At 45.3% G+C, this 15,717-nt stretch overlaps 1 protein-coding gene across 2 annotated transcripts in view; it reads left to right on the top strand.

The window, feature by feature from the left end:
• GRB2 (growth factor receptor bound protein 2) overlaps positions 1-15,717 on the top strand; it is a 70,872-nt gene that overhangs the window by 3,516 nt on the left and 51,639 nt on the right. Inside the window, exon 1 of one of the 2 annotated variants that reach the window (XM_016132533.2) lies at positions 9,857-10,075. The exons of the other annotated variant lie outside the window; for it this stretch is intronic. The gene's annotated coding sequence lies outside the window, so the exon portion shown is untranslated. Of the gene's footprint in view, positions 1-9,856; positions 10,076-15,717 lie in introns of those variants that run through there. 2 annotated transcript variants of the gene reach the window in all.

The raw sequence follows: 15,717 nt of genomic DNA, 5'->3' as shown, positions 1-15,717 counted from the left end.
TCATTTCTAACTCCTCAGTTGCTCCTGTGATCGATCTTGCTCTGTGTGCTCTCCTGGCCCAGTCTCCAAACCTGGAGAGGCCGGTGAGGAACCTGCCCCGGTTGGAATATCAGGGAGAGGGTCCCTGACATAGCAGCTTTTACTCTATTTCTCATGTCCCCTGCATCCTATAGGCCTCTGGCGCTCCCTGCCTGATTCACCTTCAGCCTGCGTGTGTATAGGCTCAGCTATAGGAAGGCGGTCCCATCTGACATTCCTAAATACTGTATCAGTGAGAATGAGTGATGATACTCCCTCTTAAGCTGGAAGTGAAAAAAAAAAAAAAAGCTCGCAGTGATGCTTGTAGAGATTTACTTTTCCTAAAGCCCAAATGCTCATGTTAATTTGCGAGAGGACTGAGATTTGATTTCTTGAGCAGAGCCAAAGACTTGGGAATGAAATTGATTCCTAGCCCCGGAAAGGCTGCTGACAAGATGTTGAAGCAACCTGCTGTGTTTCTTTGGGGCTCAGAGCAGAACGAAGAAGCTTTTATTGTGGTGCGATCAAATCTAAGACCCACAGAGCCAATCGAGATAGATGAATTGTGAGTCCTTATTAGCCGGCCAGCGACTGACTCTCTACCACGCAGGGTTAGAGGAAATCAGTCCCGAGCTCCCAAAAGAGGCAGTTTATAAAACCTAGAACCACACCCTGATTAACATAAAGCAAGCAGATTACAGAAGCACAAGTTGGCCCACTTGAAAAATGTTCCACCTTTAACAGCTTTAATAAACTTCTCCAGGTTTTGTGACTGGGCGATACCTCATAAAACACTCAGCTAGAAAAGGAGGAGGAGGAGGAAGAGGAGGAATTGGAAAAGCAAAACGCATTAGACTTGATTCGTAAGCAAGCCTAGCCTATTCTTAGATAAAATGAGCCTGAAGAAAACAGTATTGACTATTTCTCGCAACACCCAACCATTATCGGGGCTGAGCACTCTGAAGCTTAGTTAGATGAGGTGAATGTGCCCAGTGTGCACAGGGCCCCAAGTCATGGTCAGTACTCAGCACATGTCACTTCTGTTCCTAATTGTATTGCTGATAACGAGAAGGGTTAAAGGAGTAAAGGAGTTGACATTATCCTAGTTGCCAGTTAAAATCCTTAGCTACATCGTCCTATGAAACGCAATCAGTAAATGGCATCTGTTAACACCAAAATTATTGGTTTGTTATGCCACGCTACCTCGCCTTCTCCTATGGTCAAACTGCTTAGGGAGGGGCCATTCCCGGTGACAGTCTGGTTTAGGCTGTCCGGCCACCTCTCAGTCCTGACTGACAATTATCTTACTGTCATGGTCCAGACGCCATAATAATAGTCATAATAATAACAGCAAACATTTTTAAGAGCTGAGGGCCAGGCTCTGACTTAAACACACTACATGCTTTATTTCTCTTCGGCTCCTAAGACAGAATGTTCAGACATTAAGGATCCTTGCCAGAAGGGAGGACACCAGAAACCTCCCCGCTGACCTATCTAAATGCGAAAAAGTTTGAGAAGTAAAGAGAGAATAAACTCCATAACGCTCTGCCCTTGGGCCATAAAACCGGCCTAGCAGAGACAAAAGACGTGTTTTGTGCAAGAAGGCAAGGAAAATGCAGGGTTGGGGCTTATTAAGTACATGGGAAAGTGTTACTTCTTTTGTAACCACAAAGAATTAAAACTTGTGGATAAAGATTTAGGGGTTAGGGAAAGTGAAAGGGAAAGGCTGTCTTGTTCCTTCCTGATTTGTTTTGGTCCCAGGAAATAGAGTTTGCATCGTATGCGGTGCAACTGGTCAATCAGTGAGGGCGGGAATCGAGAGCTTTATGCTGTGACAAGGAGTCCATTTGTAGAGTGATTCACGGTCTGGAAAATTGTGCAACTCCCTTGGTCGCCAGGAGAGGTAACTCTAGACAGGGAATCGCCTCCTCAGAGGCTGTAGAACTAACTGGGGAAAAATACTAACTTTTGGCTCCCCAAACGGGTTTGACCTCGCGGTTGGGACTCGCTGCTCCTGAGTGCCAGGGGACATTGGTTGCCAGTTCCCGCACTGCGGCCATAATGCGAGGTCATTTCCAAGAAAACTGCTCTGATGCAGTGGCCGCAACTGCTGCGCTTTCGTGACACTGTGGCTGGCGGGCCGCATCTGCGGTTAGGGAGCAGCGACAGTGGCCGTCGCGGTTCTGCAGCGTTGCAGTTGCAACGCGAAGTCATCGCCAAGGAAATCGCTTTACGGCAGAGGCAGCGGGCGCAGCATCTTTGCTGCATCGCGGGTGTCAGGCCGCGACCGTCATTAGCAAACTTGGTACATGGCAGTGGCGGCGGCTGACAAACTCTTGCCGCATCGCCAGTGTCAGGCCCCGCCTGTTGCTAGGGAACTTGCTTTACAGCAGCGACTGTGGCTGTCGCATTTCGGCTGCATGGCGGCTGTCGGGCTGCATCGGGCATGAGAAAACGCGCTTTGCCTGTGCGGCTGCATCGCGGGTGTCAGACGCGTCTGTCGCTAGGACACATACTTGGTGGCAGCGGCGGCTGCACACTTGCTGCGTGGCGGATGACTCAGGCTGCGTCTGTCGTTAAAAATCTCGCTTTGCCGCAGCGGCAGCTGCTCTTTTGCGTTATAGTGGATTTCAGGTCGCACGTGCCGTGGGAAAACTTGCTTTGTGAAAGTGGCTTTGCGAACGTCACCCCGGGTCTCATTAGAGGAGTCGCTGTAAGGTGGCAACAGCAGGGGACGGCGCACTTCCGCCGCACTGCGGGGACTCGCTACACGACAGTGGCCGCTGCGCTTATGCTGGCCTCATGGCAGCTGCGCGCGGAGTCGTTTTTGAGGAAACTGCCTTATGGTAGCGGCAGCGGCCACTGCAGCTTTGCGGTGGTCACGCAGAAGGCTCTTGACGCCTCCCCTCACTGATGGGCCTGCGGTGAATGATGACAAGTAGGGCTGACGACGTGAGCAAGTTCAAGTCATTCCAACCTGCTAGTTTAAACCGCGAAGCATGCTTTCATGTAAAACGTGAAACCGCTTAACATGTTTGGATGCGCCTGACCTTCCGGCCGTTGGCAGTGATTGTCCTGAATTAGTATGAGATTATTTGTCTACCAGGGGTACATCCTGCCTGGATACAGGGCCTCAGTGGGATGTTCCCTCTCTAGAGGGGCCTTAAGACTTTTTAAGAAAAATAATGTCATGCCGTATCACATTATTTGGAGTCCAGCTTTATCACCACTGTTAGTTTATAATGTTGGATGACTGGGGACAAAGGTGTGCTCAAGAGACAACAGCAAGAAGATATGGCCTAATTAGTTTTTGATAACTACGGGGATGAATCCACATGGGATTGTTAAGATGAAAGAGAAAACCGAAAAGTGAATATCTTAAAGGTCGTGATTAAGAAACATTCGCAGCACTTTGACTATCCATTAGTTTGCTGCGTTTCATTTTCACAACTCTGTTACGAATTATTATCCCGCTTTTTCCAGATGAGGAGATTAAGCCACACACAGGTGATGTCACATGTCGAGAAAATCCCGCTCTCTGCTCGGCTCTGCTCTATAGCAAAACTCTTACGAAGAGCTGCCCGCGCCTGCTGCCTGCCCCTCCTTGCTTCCCATGGTCTCTCTTTGCCCCCAATTCTGTCCTTCGTCTCCTCCAGGCTCTCGCCCCACCACACCATGGAGTCCGTTCCTGTCAATATCACCGACAGCCTCCATCTCTCTAAATCAGAGGTTGGTCCTGTCTTCCTCTTGTCCATCCCCTTGGGAGACATGGGACACAGCTGACTGCGCCCTCCTTATGGAAACACTTAAATTCCCCATCCATAAAACGAGCTTAGCCCTAGTATCCACCACATATGGCTATTGTGAGGACTAAATGAGATAACGCGCCCTTAGACCTTTCCTGGCCCCAAATTAGTGCTCAATACCTGCCAGCCAGTATTAAATACGATATTTTCATCATTCATGGGAGAATGGGTCCATGCAATTCTTATCTAAAGAAAACTTTATTTGAAAAAAAAAATTAAAACAAAAGGACATCCAAGGCTCAAATGAATTTTTAAAAGTGGGAAATGTGTCTCGTCTGATCTCGGAAGCTAAGCAGGGTCAGGCCTGGATAGTACTTGGATGGGAGACCACCTCGAAAGACTGGGTGCTGTAGGCGAGAAAAATAAAATAATAAAATAAAATAAAATAAAATAAAATAAAATAAAAGTGGGAAATGTTAAGGGAGAAGAAAGGGAGAGTCTCATATGTAGAAATTTTATTTTTTTTAAATATCATAAAACCAATATTGGAGAAACTTCTAGTATTAAAATTGCTTTCTTGTGGGCATAGGGACAGTGGGGCAATTTCTACCCTTGGGATGTGTCCCTTGCATTTTAGCTCATGGCCCGAATGGAATTGACTGCTTCTCCTTAATGAACAGGATGTGTTCTAATGAAAGAGAGATGAGGAAACTGAAACAGAAAGAACAGAGAAGGACCAGCTTCCTCTGCACTTGACTCTGACATTGTTACAGGGAGCTGACAGGACCAAAGTCCATTTGCTTATCTGAGCTTTTATTTTTTTATTTACGCTGTGGTGCTGAGAAGTGCCACCCACCCAGACCTTGACCACAGGGACAGGCTTTACTGGCATTTCTCAACTGCAGGAAGCTTAAGATCCCAGGGGAACACACTGGGGACTGCGTCCTCAACTCCTTTCCTGCCCATAGCAATTCACATTCTGATTCCTGGAATCTAGGACACATTGAGAAGATCCCAGAATCTCCATGACTCAATTATTCAAGGAGCATTATTGCTCAAGGTGACCAGCCTAAGAACGACCTGTAACTGCTTATTTAAAGTGCATATTTCTTGGCCCTTCCCAGACCTAATGGGTTGACCATCTCTGCAATACTGGAACTTGCATTTTAAACCAGTCTCCAGGTGACTCTTTTGAGTATTAAAATGTAAGAACTGCTACATTAGAGGAGAATTTTGGACCCATTTCTCTATTTCAGAAACTTGCCGTTTGATCTAGAGGGGAACTCCACTTGATTCTACCTACTAGAATGCTAGCTATTCTTCAAAAACAAAAACTCAGGTACCACCTCCTCCACGAAGACTTCCTGGACGCTCTGTCCCCAAGTTATCTCTCTCTCCTGGCCTCCCTTAACACTGAGTGCCAGTGCTCCGAGAGCACTTGTCATGCTGTATCACATTATTCGGAGTCCAGCTTTATCACCACTGTTAGTTTATAAAGTTCTTAGGGAAACTGACTTGTTAAAAACCTTTTTTTTTTTTTTTTTACCTATCTGCCACCATTGTTCCTAGTTCCAAATTCTCCACAGTGTTCCACGAAAATGAGTTGAATAAGTGAATAATGTTTGATAAAACTGATTTGGCGGATGACCAAAGAGAAAAAAGAGTGAGGGATGAGAATGGGCAAAGGAGATAAACAAACAAAAAAACTCTAGAAAATCATAACTGGTTACTTTACTATAACTGTCAATGCATAAGAAAAATGGAGACTAATAAATATTTTAGGAAAAGATAAGACACCTTGACATTAATGTCCTTTCGTGATAACTGAGGAAGCAAAGAGCTCTAGTTCTCTACCTCAGACATACTTCTTCATTACTCTTTTCTCTTTTTCCTCCTTCTTTTCTTCTTTCCCATCCCCCATTTCTCTTTTTTAGCCTTTTTCATCCACCTTTTCTCTCCCTTATCTTTCCATTTACTGTGTTTTGATACTCCTCCTATCTTCCTACCATGCCTTAAGCCAGCCTGTCATTTGGTGGCCATCCATCTGTCAGGGGTTACTTTTGCCAGGCATTGGTCTAGGTGTGGGAGGCCAAGAAAAACAAGACATGGTCTCTGTCCTTGAGGAATTCATAGTTTAAAGGCGAGGGACAAGTAAGTAGATAGCCGACATATGGTCTTATGGAAATAGCACTGATGGAGTTGCCGAGGGTGCTCTGAGACCACATCGGAGGGACCAGACAGACCATCAGGGGAGGCACTAGAGTTGAGAGTTGGAGGACAGACAGGAGCAGGTGACGATGGGGAAGTCAGGGAGAAGAGACATTCTAGCCCAAAGGAGGTAAGAGAATTGTCGAGTTATTCAGGAAACTGCAAGTCATTCACAAGAGTGGAGACAAAAGATGTGAGTGAACATTGATGCTGAGTCGTCAGTAGGTGCCAGCCACAGAGGGCCTCGTGGGGCGTGCTAAGGACTTTGGACCTTATCTGCGACCTTCTGATTTGATTTGTATATTTAAAAGCCCACTCTGGCTGTAATGTCTATAACGACTTGGAGGCAGGCAGGATGGTCAGTGGGCAAGACAGAGTCGCCCTCCAGGAAAGGATGGTGGTGTTGGACCCAGTTAGGTGATGAAATGGTCACGAGGTAGAAGAAAGCAAGTCACAGGACTTGGTGTCCCAATGGTAGGCTCAGAATCAGAGGCTACCCTCAAAGTCTGAGAGGCGTCTGCCATCTCGGCTCACAACTTGAGTAACGGAAATTCTAAGATAACTTCCAAGATCAAGAGGAAGTAGCAGTTGGGAGTAAAATTTAAATGACTAAGTTTAGGTTGTCATTGGCTGTCTGGGTCTTTCCCATTAAAGAGAAGCTCAGAAATGTGGGCTCAGAGTTTGTGCCTGATAAGGTCTTGAGGCAACTCCGATGGGTGGGAGTCAATGTTAGCCCCGTTTCTTATGAGCTTTTAAGGTTAAGTAAATTCCAGGGCAATGTCCAGTTTTCACCAGCAGAGGGCAGCACCACAACACACAGAAAGCAAAGTGAGGCACCCTTTGCAATGCAAATTCCAACCGAAAACAGAAACTCTTCGGTGATAAATTTGTGCATTCTGAAGTTACTGATGTGACCAGTTTGTCATTAGCAAGTTTTGCTACAGTTACAATAGATTTTCACAACAAGGTGACTTTTACTTCACAACTTGCCTCTTGCTCCAATTTCTTTTTACTATTTGCCTTTAGCCACACACTGCTACTACTGTCTCTAGTGTGGTTTTTTTCTCTGCATGGAATGATCTTAGCAGCGCTCTCTCAAGTTTTGAGTCTGTGTCTGCAGGAAATCATTTTTTAATAAAGAAGACAATGCAACAAAGGTTGAAGGTCTTTTTAAAGTCACCCACAATTGCTTTATTTCAACACAGTATTTTTACTTTTAAATGTTCCCTTCTAAATCTGGTCCATATGCATATATTTTTACACAGACATACTCGAAGTCTGTTTTATCAATGCATAATTTTAAAGGAAGTGCATAATTTTTTTTTCTGTTCTCAGGCATCTAGTCTCTTCTGAGATCTCACCCACTTCCTTAGCTTCAAATATCACATTGCACAGAAAGACAGCCACATCTCTTGACATCTGTTATTTATTTGTTTGTTTGTTTGTTCATCCTTCTATCCATCCATCCATTTATTCATTTCACACACTGTGCTAGGGACTAGTGTGGAAAGGTGTGGTCCTGTTTGCCATGGGGGGTGGTGGTGGTGGGGAGTTAACAATACTGCAATGAGATTGGAGGTACAGTGGCAATTTGGAGAAAGAAACCCTAAAACTTACTTGGAGGCCTAAAGAAAGGGAAGAAGGCCAATGAAGCAGAGGAAACTGCATTCGTAAAGATATGGACACTCAATGATCATGGCCCCTTCCGGAAACCACAATGGTTTAGTATTGGGGAGTGTCTGTTGGCTGGAGACTGAGAGGGTGGGGCTGGCAGGCAGAAGCCAGAATGGTAAGGGTCTTGCAAAGGATGTGAGAAATTATCTTGTCGATGATAAATATCTCTCCTGAAACACTCTTTTCCTCTCAGGCTGCCAGGGGCTTAGCTTAAACCTCCCTCCTCAGCCTTCCCTGGACTAGGTCAGGTCCCCTACTGTGTGCTCCCAAAGCTGCCAGTACTAAGAGTGTCATACACTCAGAGGTGTGTCTTCTCCTTTAAGCTGCAAGCCCTGTGTGGCAGGTTAACCTGCTCTCTACAGAGTAAATGCTTAGTTAATGAGGAGAGAGCAAACAGAAACATTGAGCTTTTCAACAGCGTACTGGATACTTCCACCTGCATGTCTCCTGGAAGGATGAACTGTATACTTTCAACACTGGGGCATCATCAGATGGTCACCTGCCCCTTCCCTATACCCGCCCCCCCCCCCCAGCCCCCAGAAAAACAAAGAACTGCAACTCTTCCCTCACTTCCTGCTCAGCAGCCAAGTACTTCCCTTTCGTTTCTTTTTTTTTTTTTTCTGGCCACCAGAACAAAATATCATAGTGGGATAAAAGGTGGGTTTTAGAACAAGAAAGGCCTAGGTTTTGTCAAATCTTGGGTCTACTATATTTGAGTTCCCCTGGTAAATTACTAACCTCTCTAAGCCTCAGTTTCCAAGTCTGTAAAATGGGAATAGTATCCGCCCTGTAGAAACACTGTGACTTCAGTAGATATCAGGGGTAAAAAAATTGTCCTCTTGTTATTTTCCCTTTACATCAGACGTCTCCTGCTTAAAAACTTTTGCAGTTCACGCGTCGCTTGCCAACTAAACCTAAGCCATGTATCTTGGACTTGTCTCTCATTTCTTCTCTCCTTAAATCCTAAACTCTGGCCAATCTGAGATATTGGCTGATTCAGTCACTCCTTCCTCCCTGCTTTCGCGTTGCAGTTCAACCACGCGTCCTCCCTGATTACCTGAGCACCAAGTCCTAGATGAAGTTCAAGGCACTTAGGGCCAACTGTTCTGCCCTGCAGTCTAGGCAACTCTTCTTTAGATTTCAAACTGCAGAAAGCAGTGGCTTCGGCAGATTCATCTATTACCCTGAGTAGCTCCTTGCGTGTAGTTCATGCTTAACAAATACTTAGTGAAAGAAAATTCATTTTCCTATTTCAATGGGCTTTTTTTCTCTATAGAATCAAATGTCTGGTTATTCTCACCTCAATGCTATTTGGTTGGCTTCCGGAGAGCACATTACTATTAAATGCATTCTGTTCTTTCCTTTAATTGGAAAGAGCTTTCAAAACTGAAAAATCAGAGTTACTTCTCCAAGTTTAATTTTTCTGCCACTCCCCCGTACACACCCTGCCTAGTACAGGAATCAAATTAAGCATTGCACAGAACACGAGTCTCTCTTACGCCTCCGTTCCTTTGTACGTGCTTGCAGTTCCCTTTGCCTGGACCGCCTCACCCCAACTTCTCTGTCTGGCGAACTCCTACTCATCCTCCAAGACTCAGCCCAGACATGACCACGTCACCTTCTCCGGGAAGGCTTCTCTGAGACGGGCAGAGTAGCGACTCCTCCCCCTGGCCTTTTAGCTTCCTCGGCATTCCCTACATAATTTCAACAATACTTATGGCTTTCTTAGTCTACTGTTTGCCCACCCTTCTAGATCGTGAATTCCTTGAGGGCCAGGATTTCTGTTCGTCCTTGTACTTTCTACACCTAGCACCGCGCTTAGCAAAGTATTAGGCACTTAATTCATTCAATGAACGAACGAATCTGTTAATTCACCTAACACTGCAGTTTGTTTGCACCAGATTCTCAAATATTCCACGATCTGGTCCTCTCTTTGGAGTGCTTTATGCTGGGGGGAGATTCGCCTCCGCTCCCTCAATGATTCCTCCAGGGTCTGTAATTTAGCCGCTCTGGCACCGAGCGGGTTACAGCGCCTCGGGGGCGGAGCCCTGCGGGTGCCACCTGCTGCTGGGCGGCCTGGCGCACGCGCCCCGGCGCCCAGAAGGCCCACCTGCGGGGGCGCGGCCGAGGAGCAGCGCTTGCGCGCTGGGCCCTTTCCGCCGGGGGAAGTCTCGCGGGGGCGGGGCGGGGCGGGGCCGCGCGCGGAAGTTCTCGCGGGACCGCGACGAGGAGCGGAAGCGAGGCGGCTGTGCTGCTTCGGCTACCGGGCGGCGGCGGCGGCAGGGGCGGCAGCGGCAGCGGCGACGAAGACTGTGGCAGTGACAGCGGCGGCAACAGGCGCTGCCCTCGGGGAGCAGCAGCGGGGTTGGCGGCCGCTCGCACAGCTGCGGAGGGGCCGGCCGGGTGCGGAGCGGAGCAGCTGCGCCACGGTGAGTGCGGCCGGCCGCGGCGCCGCTCCGGTGCCTCTTCGTCCCCGCTCCGCAGCGGGAGTCGGCCTGCAGGGAGCGGACCCAGCCTGCGAGGGCCGCCGGGGCCGGGGGTCGGGGCGGCGAGGCTTGGGGCGAGAGCAGAATCCCCGGGGCTCCGGGCTCCACGTTTCCTCTTTTGGGGCGCTTCCTTCCTGGGGACCGTCCTCCCCCAGCCCTTGGCTCGGGACAGAGCCCCGGACTTCAGGGTAAGAGGCCGGGGGGCTCCTGATTAAATTCCTTGCCGCCTCCTCGAGGATTTCCACAGAAGGGGTGCAGGAGAAGCTCGAGAGCACCGGGCACTCATTCTGTGAGTCAGTCTGACTTGGCGGGGAGGCGGGGGATTCACAGCGAACTGCTAATGTGATTGATGCTCCTTCGACTTGCACGGCCACCACGTCACCATGTCCTGGTGTCTTCGGGCCGAATTTTGGGAGGGAACCCACCAACCCTATTAATACCGTGAGTTAGAACGTTCGCTGCCAGAGCCAGTCGGGATGCCTTTACTTCTGCCCCCCTCCCCCTTTCTTTTTAACTACTCTGAAAAATATTTGTCAAAAATAAGTAAGCAGCAGTTGGTTGGAATGCTCAGAGGAAAAGATTTCAATGAGAGAGGCGAGAGAAGCAGCGGTAATTGCCATTTGTAACGCTCTCCATATATGATCGTGAGCTATGTGAGCTGTTCTAGGCTGGCTTCTGATGCCCTCCCTGAAAGTACAGTTTGCGGAGGAGCTGAGTGCAGTCGAGGTCTGCTGGTAGTGCTGACTGTCAGAAAAGAGTCGAAAAGACACACGAGAGGAATCAACATCAGTCTCTTTAGCTTTCTTGTCTCTCAGTTTGCGCTTCTCTGATTGTCTTCCCTTTGCATCTACCCTCTGTTCCACTGCGGACGCCAAATGCTTACTTGTGTAATGCAAGTCACTTGCCCCCTTCCCCCACCTTTTTTTTCTAATCTACTTCCCCTTGTTCCTTATTGTCTTCTCTCTGGCATAATTTTCCGAGGTTTCTGCTCTTTGGCCCAGTTCATTTTCTCATGTAAAGATTCCGTTTTCTCTCTCCCGGGAAGATACCTTCTTTCCTGCTTTATCCTTTACTTTCAAGCGTCCACTGTATTCCTTCAACCAGCCAGAAGGGTTGCTATTGAGCCATGCCAGACTTAAGTTCCCTTGGGAATTGGGAGGCTCAAAGGATTGAATTCATCCGTAAGTAATCAATACTGCTGCTAGGTCACAAGTGTAGCTTGCTTGTCTCATTTGTACTGTAGTTGTTGTCTTCATTTTAAGATCATACTTACGTGCCGGCTTACGCTTTTCTTGCTTTATCTCTTTTGCATTAGTAAGGAAGAGTAGGTCCGTTTGGGGCTTGCAGGACTTCTTTTTGGCTTTCAGTGGGAGTGGTTCGGGTAAACGAAAACCGACCATATTACAAAAATAGAATTAGGATGACATGAAACATTTAAGGAAATATAATTTATTTAGACCTTCGATCAATTAAAGCTTGTCCATTTGTAATAGTGCTAACGTTTTCTTTATCAGGTTTTTAACTTTTTTATTTTCAAATTTATTTTTAAATTATAATTGGCATACAATATTAATTTCACATGTACTTGACCAGGCTTTTAAAAATCAGGCATCTTTTCCTGCATTTGTCAGAATCTGCCTTCTTTGTTATTGTTACTGAGGTTTTTCTGACAGAAAAAAACCAAAAACCCGATTTGTTCTGTTGTCCCTTCCTTTGTTCAAAATTTTCTGAATCCCAAAATAAAAATTTAAAAAAAATGTTAATTCTTGTAACCGGCTTTCTTTGATACTAAAAGCAATCATTTAAATGCTTGAGGCAGTTCACTTCCTCAGCAAGTATATTCAGATTTGAGGGATTATTAGGTTTTAAATACTACTAGTTGATGATACTTAAAGATCTTTCTCAGTAATTCCTGCTATGTTGCATGTTGTACAGCAACAGTTCTAATTGTTACCTAGAGCAGAAGAGTAATACATTTTGGAGAAATAAAGTAATACAAATAGAGACCCACCATGCTACCATGCTTTCCTGAGAGAAATTAATAGTTACTTGCTTAATTGAGAACTTTCTGGCCCTACTCAATGACCATTGAGAGTCTTTGGTTTTCTTTGTCAAAGCTGGGTTTTCCCCAGCTGTGCCAAGTGATTGTGCATTATTTTCATTTTATGCAAAAACATCGTGCATTATCTGGAATGCAAAGTTTCAGGTCTAATTAAGGCACTATTATAGTGCAGTTGTGATTCTTAAAATGTAGAGCGCATAAGAATTATTTGTGAATCTTATTTAAAATTAGGTTCTGGGCCTAAGGCTACTGCATTGCAGAGCTCCACAAGGCACCCCATGGTGCATCAGCCTCTGAATGGGGTGATTTTGATGCAGCTGGTCCAAGGACCAAAACTGTTGTTACAGAATACAGCCATAAAATCATGAGACTGGAGTGTGGCTTTAAATTACTCAGCTTAAAATTATACTTTCTGTACGTACAGAGTAAATATTTAAAAGCCTAATAGAATAATGACTATTGATGTGATTAATTTTCGTATGTGTAATATTTGATTATTGTTAGGACCGTGAGGCGAAGCAATTTAATTTCGAAGGTTATAATTACCAGGACTGTCAATTTGCCTACCAGAAAGTCTGTACCTGGATGGAGGTTCCAGGTACTCTGAAAACATAGGGACTGTTACCTAAAAAGGGACTGGCGATGCTAGTCAACACCACTTAGCTCTCTAGGCCAGAGTCTCTGCTGAGGCTTTTGCAGGTGCTCTCTCTTTTAATAACCAGAATGACTTTTATCCCCATTTACCAGCTGAGGTTATTCTAGGGAGTGGAGAATATTACTTCTCCAGTGTCACCCATACAGTAAGTGGTGAAGTGACAAGTGAATCCAGATCTAACTCCAAAGCATCAAACTCCAAAAGTAATTCATGCTTATAGTAAAAACACTGAAAATACAATTGAGATATATGGTGCAGAAAGCTAAAATACTCTGTGATCCTGCTACCAGAGATGACCATTTTTAACCTTTTGGATTTTTTCTTTAGCCGCACACTGATATGCATTATTTTGTTCTATAGAAACGTGATAAATTATAATTTTTCTGCAGTTTTTTTAAAACAATATATCTTGGTACTTATAGAAAAATATTCCATAGGCGTGCTCATGGATGTTGATCAGGTATATATGTATTTTGCATATGGTATTTCTATCTCTTTATCAGAGATAAATCTGGGAAGTGGAATTGCTTATTCAAGGGATATGTATTTTTAAATTGTCAACAGATACTACCACATTTTCTCCCAAAATACTGAATTAATTCCTTACTAGAGAGTGGACTTTGATGGTGTTGTTATAATAATCCAGTACCAACCGCACTCTCAGTTGTAGTAGATGCTCAGAACGTTAAATCAGTGAACATTGCACAAAGAGAATGTTTACCCAGAGTATTACGGAGACTGGATATTGTAAATCTTTAAAAAGTTTGCCAGTTAGTGGGGAAAGAAACCTCTTTTTAATTTGCAGTTTTAATAGTGAAGTTGAACATCTATGTTTTGAGGAGAGTCACATTTTAACTTATTTTTTGTGACTTACTGTCAGGTTCTGTCCAAAGCACTTCATGTATATTATCTATATTACCTAACTTAATGCTCAGTGACTCTTAAAATATTATCCCCATTTTACAGAAAATTGGGGCTCGTTTAAAAGGTTTGCCCCAAATTCTAGCTGGTCCGCGTCTGGGTCATCACTGGAATCTGGATTCGGCTGCCTGTAGAGACCATGCAGGCTTCAGCAGTGAGCTCTGCTGGCCCAGTCACTGCCGTGTGTTTTATTTTCTTTGACTTTTGGAAAGGAGAGTTAAATAAAAGAAGAAGGAAAACAAAATCCTACAAATACCTTTAGGAGACTGCATTTTAGGAACAGTGCATACTACTTGAAATGAACAAGCTGCGCTGGCCTTCTTAAAATTGACTGCTTGGGATGGGCGGCGGAGGTGTGTGCCAGTAACAGCTGAGACATACTGTCATTAGGCTGCAGTGTTGAGTGTACTCCCAGCCCATTATCTTGGGAAATGAACAGCAACATCTCCTCTATTAAAGTCAGCCCACGTTGTGTCCACTTTCACATTTCTGCCTTTGAGTAATTAGTGTTGCGTATGTGACAGATTTTTTTCCTGCCTTTTAATGAAACACGCCCTTTCGAATTCCTTTGGCCTGTGTGTTCTCTCCTGCGGCGAGCCTGAGTGAGCTGACCACTTGGAGTTCTCTCCACGAAGTATTGATCATGCTTGATATTCATTTCTATCAAATTGTGCTTCACAAAGCAGCAGTCGCTTGAAACGTGATTTTCAAGAGTGTCGGTCTGTTTAAGCTTTCTCTAGGAAACCTGGGGTAGGTGAGCGGCCGCAGGAAAACTGTGTTGAAAACCATCCTGGTTGCCAGGCTGCGGCTGTTTTCAGTTACACTGCAGTAGTTTGAAACCCCGAATGATGTAGATAGACGTATGTGCCCTGTTAGTACCTTGACAGTGACGGCGCTCTGGATTTCTGTCTGATTTCCATTTTTCAAGAATGAAACTCCTTGTTTGTTTAGATCTGCTCAAGTATTCTTCAGCTGACCATTGTTGGTAACTAATCCCAACAGCCAGACTTGGATAGCAGTGAAAACAAGTGGCTGGGTCTGTGGGAAGTTTTGGTAGGCAGGTTGCAGAGATTTTGGAGCGTTTATAAGAAATTGAAAAGAGGTGCACACATTGGAAAGGAAGCAGAAAAGGAAAAGCAGTTACTAATGCCTGAAAAAAATGAAGAATTGAACTAGAAATAGAAAGGAATGTTGGTCGTGATACATTATTTAAATCACCAGTGAACAATATTCTGTGTTGTAATACTGTTGCTTAACCCAGAATACGTGCTATTACTGGGATAAGGCAAGGGGCGATCGGCAGGGGTGGAGCAGCTCGGTAGGTCCTCATCTTTCAGGCAACAGATGAGGAGGACTGGAATAAATGAAGATACAGCAGTAGAAGCATATTATTTAGAAGCATCGTGAATGAATACAAAGAGAAAGCTAACAGAATTGGAGGGTGATTGCTTGTGAGCGTTGGTGTAGGAGACTGCTTTTTCATAAACTTTTTAATACAGTGATTTTAAAAGTTACATGGATTAGTTCGATAAAAAAATCAACCACAGAGACTAAGGATGCTAAAGGACACACACAAATACTCTGAGACTAACGTTTGTCATTTTGTATTTGCTAGAAGCCTTTACTTCCTGTCTTTGGGCCAGCGCCACGTGAGGATGTCCAGGGTCTGGCCTGACAGACTGCGGATCGGTTTGGCTTGTTAGTTTCCCTGCAGCAGAAGGTTTGGCTTTCAGAATTGGAGGCCTTTTTATCACCAGGAGATTTCTTCCCTCCTCGGTAGCGCTCATTCCCCTCTAATCCCAACGCTCCTGGCAGGCTTACCACTTAGTCCCTTTGCGGCTGTGCTTGATGAACGCCCCAGTTGTCACCTTTAGAACAGAATAATAATCACTCGTACCCTTTAAATGAGTTCTCGGCTAGGTGGTAATTATCCCAGAAGGTTGTCGC

Source organism: Rousettus aegyptiacus, unplaced genomic scaffold (assembly GCF_014176215.1).
Source record: "Rousettus aegyptiacus isolate mRouAeg1 unplaced genomic scaffold, mRouAeg1.p scaffold_m13_p_6, whole genome shotgun sequence".
NCBI lineage: Eukaryota > Metazoa > Chordata > Mammalia > Chiroptera > Pteropodidae > Rousettus > Rousettus aegyptiacus.
The sequence above is the reverse complement of the archived record's forward strand: the minus strand, read 5'-3'. Positions and strand labels throughout refer to the sequence as shown.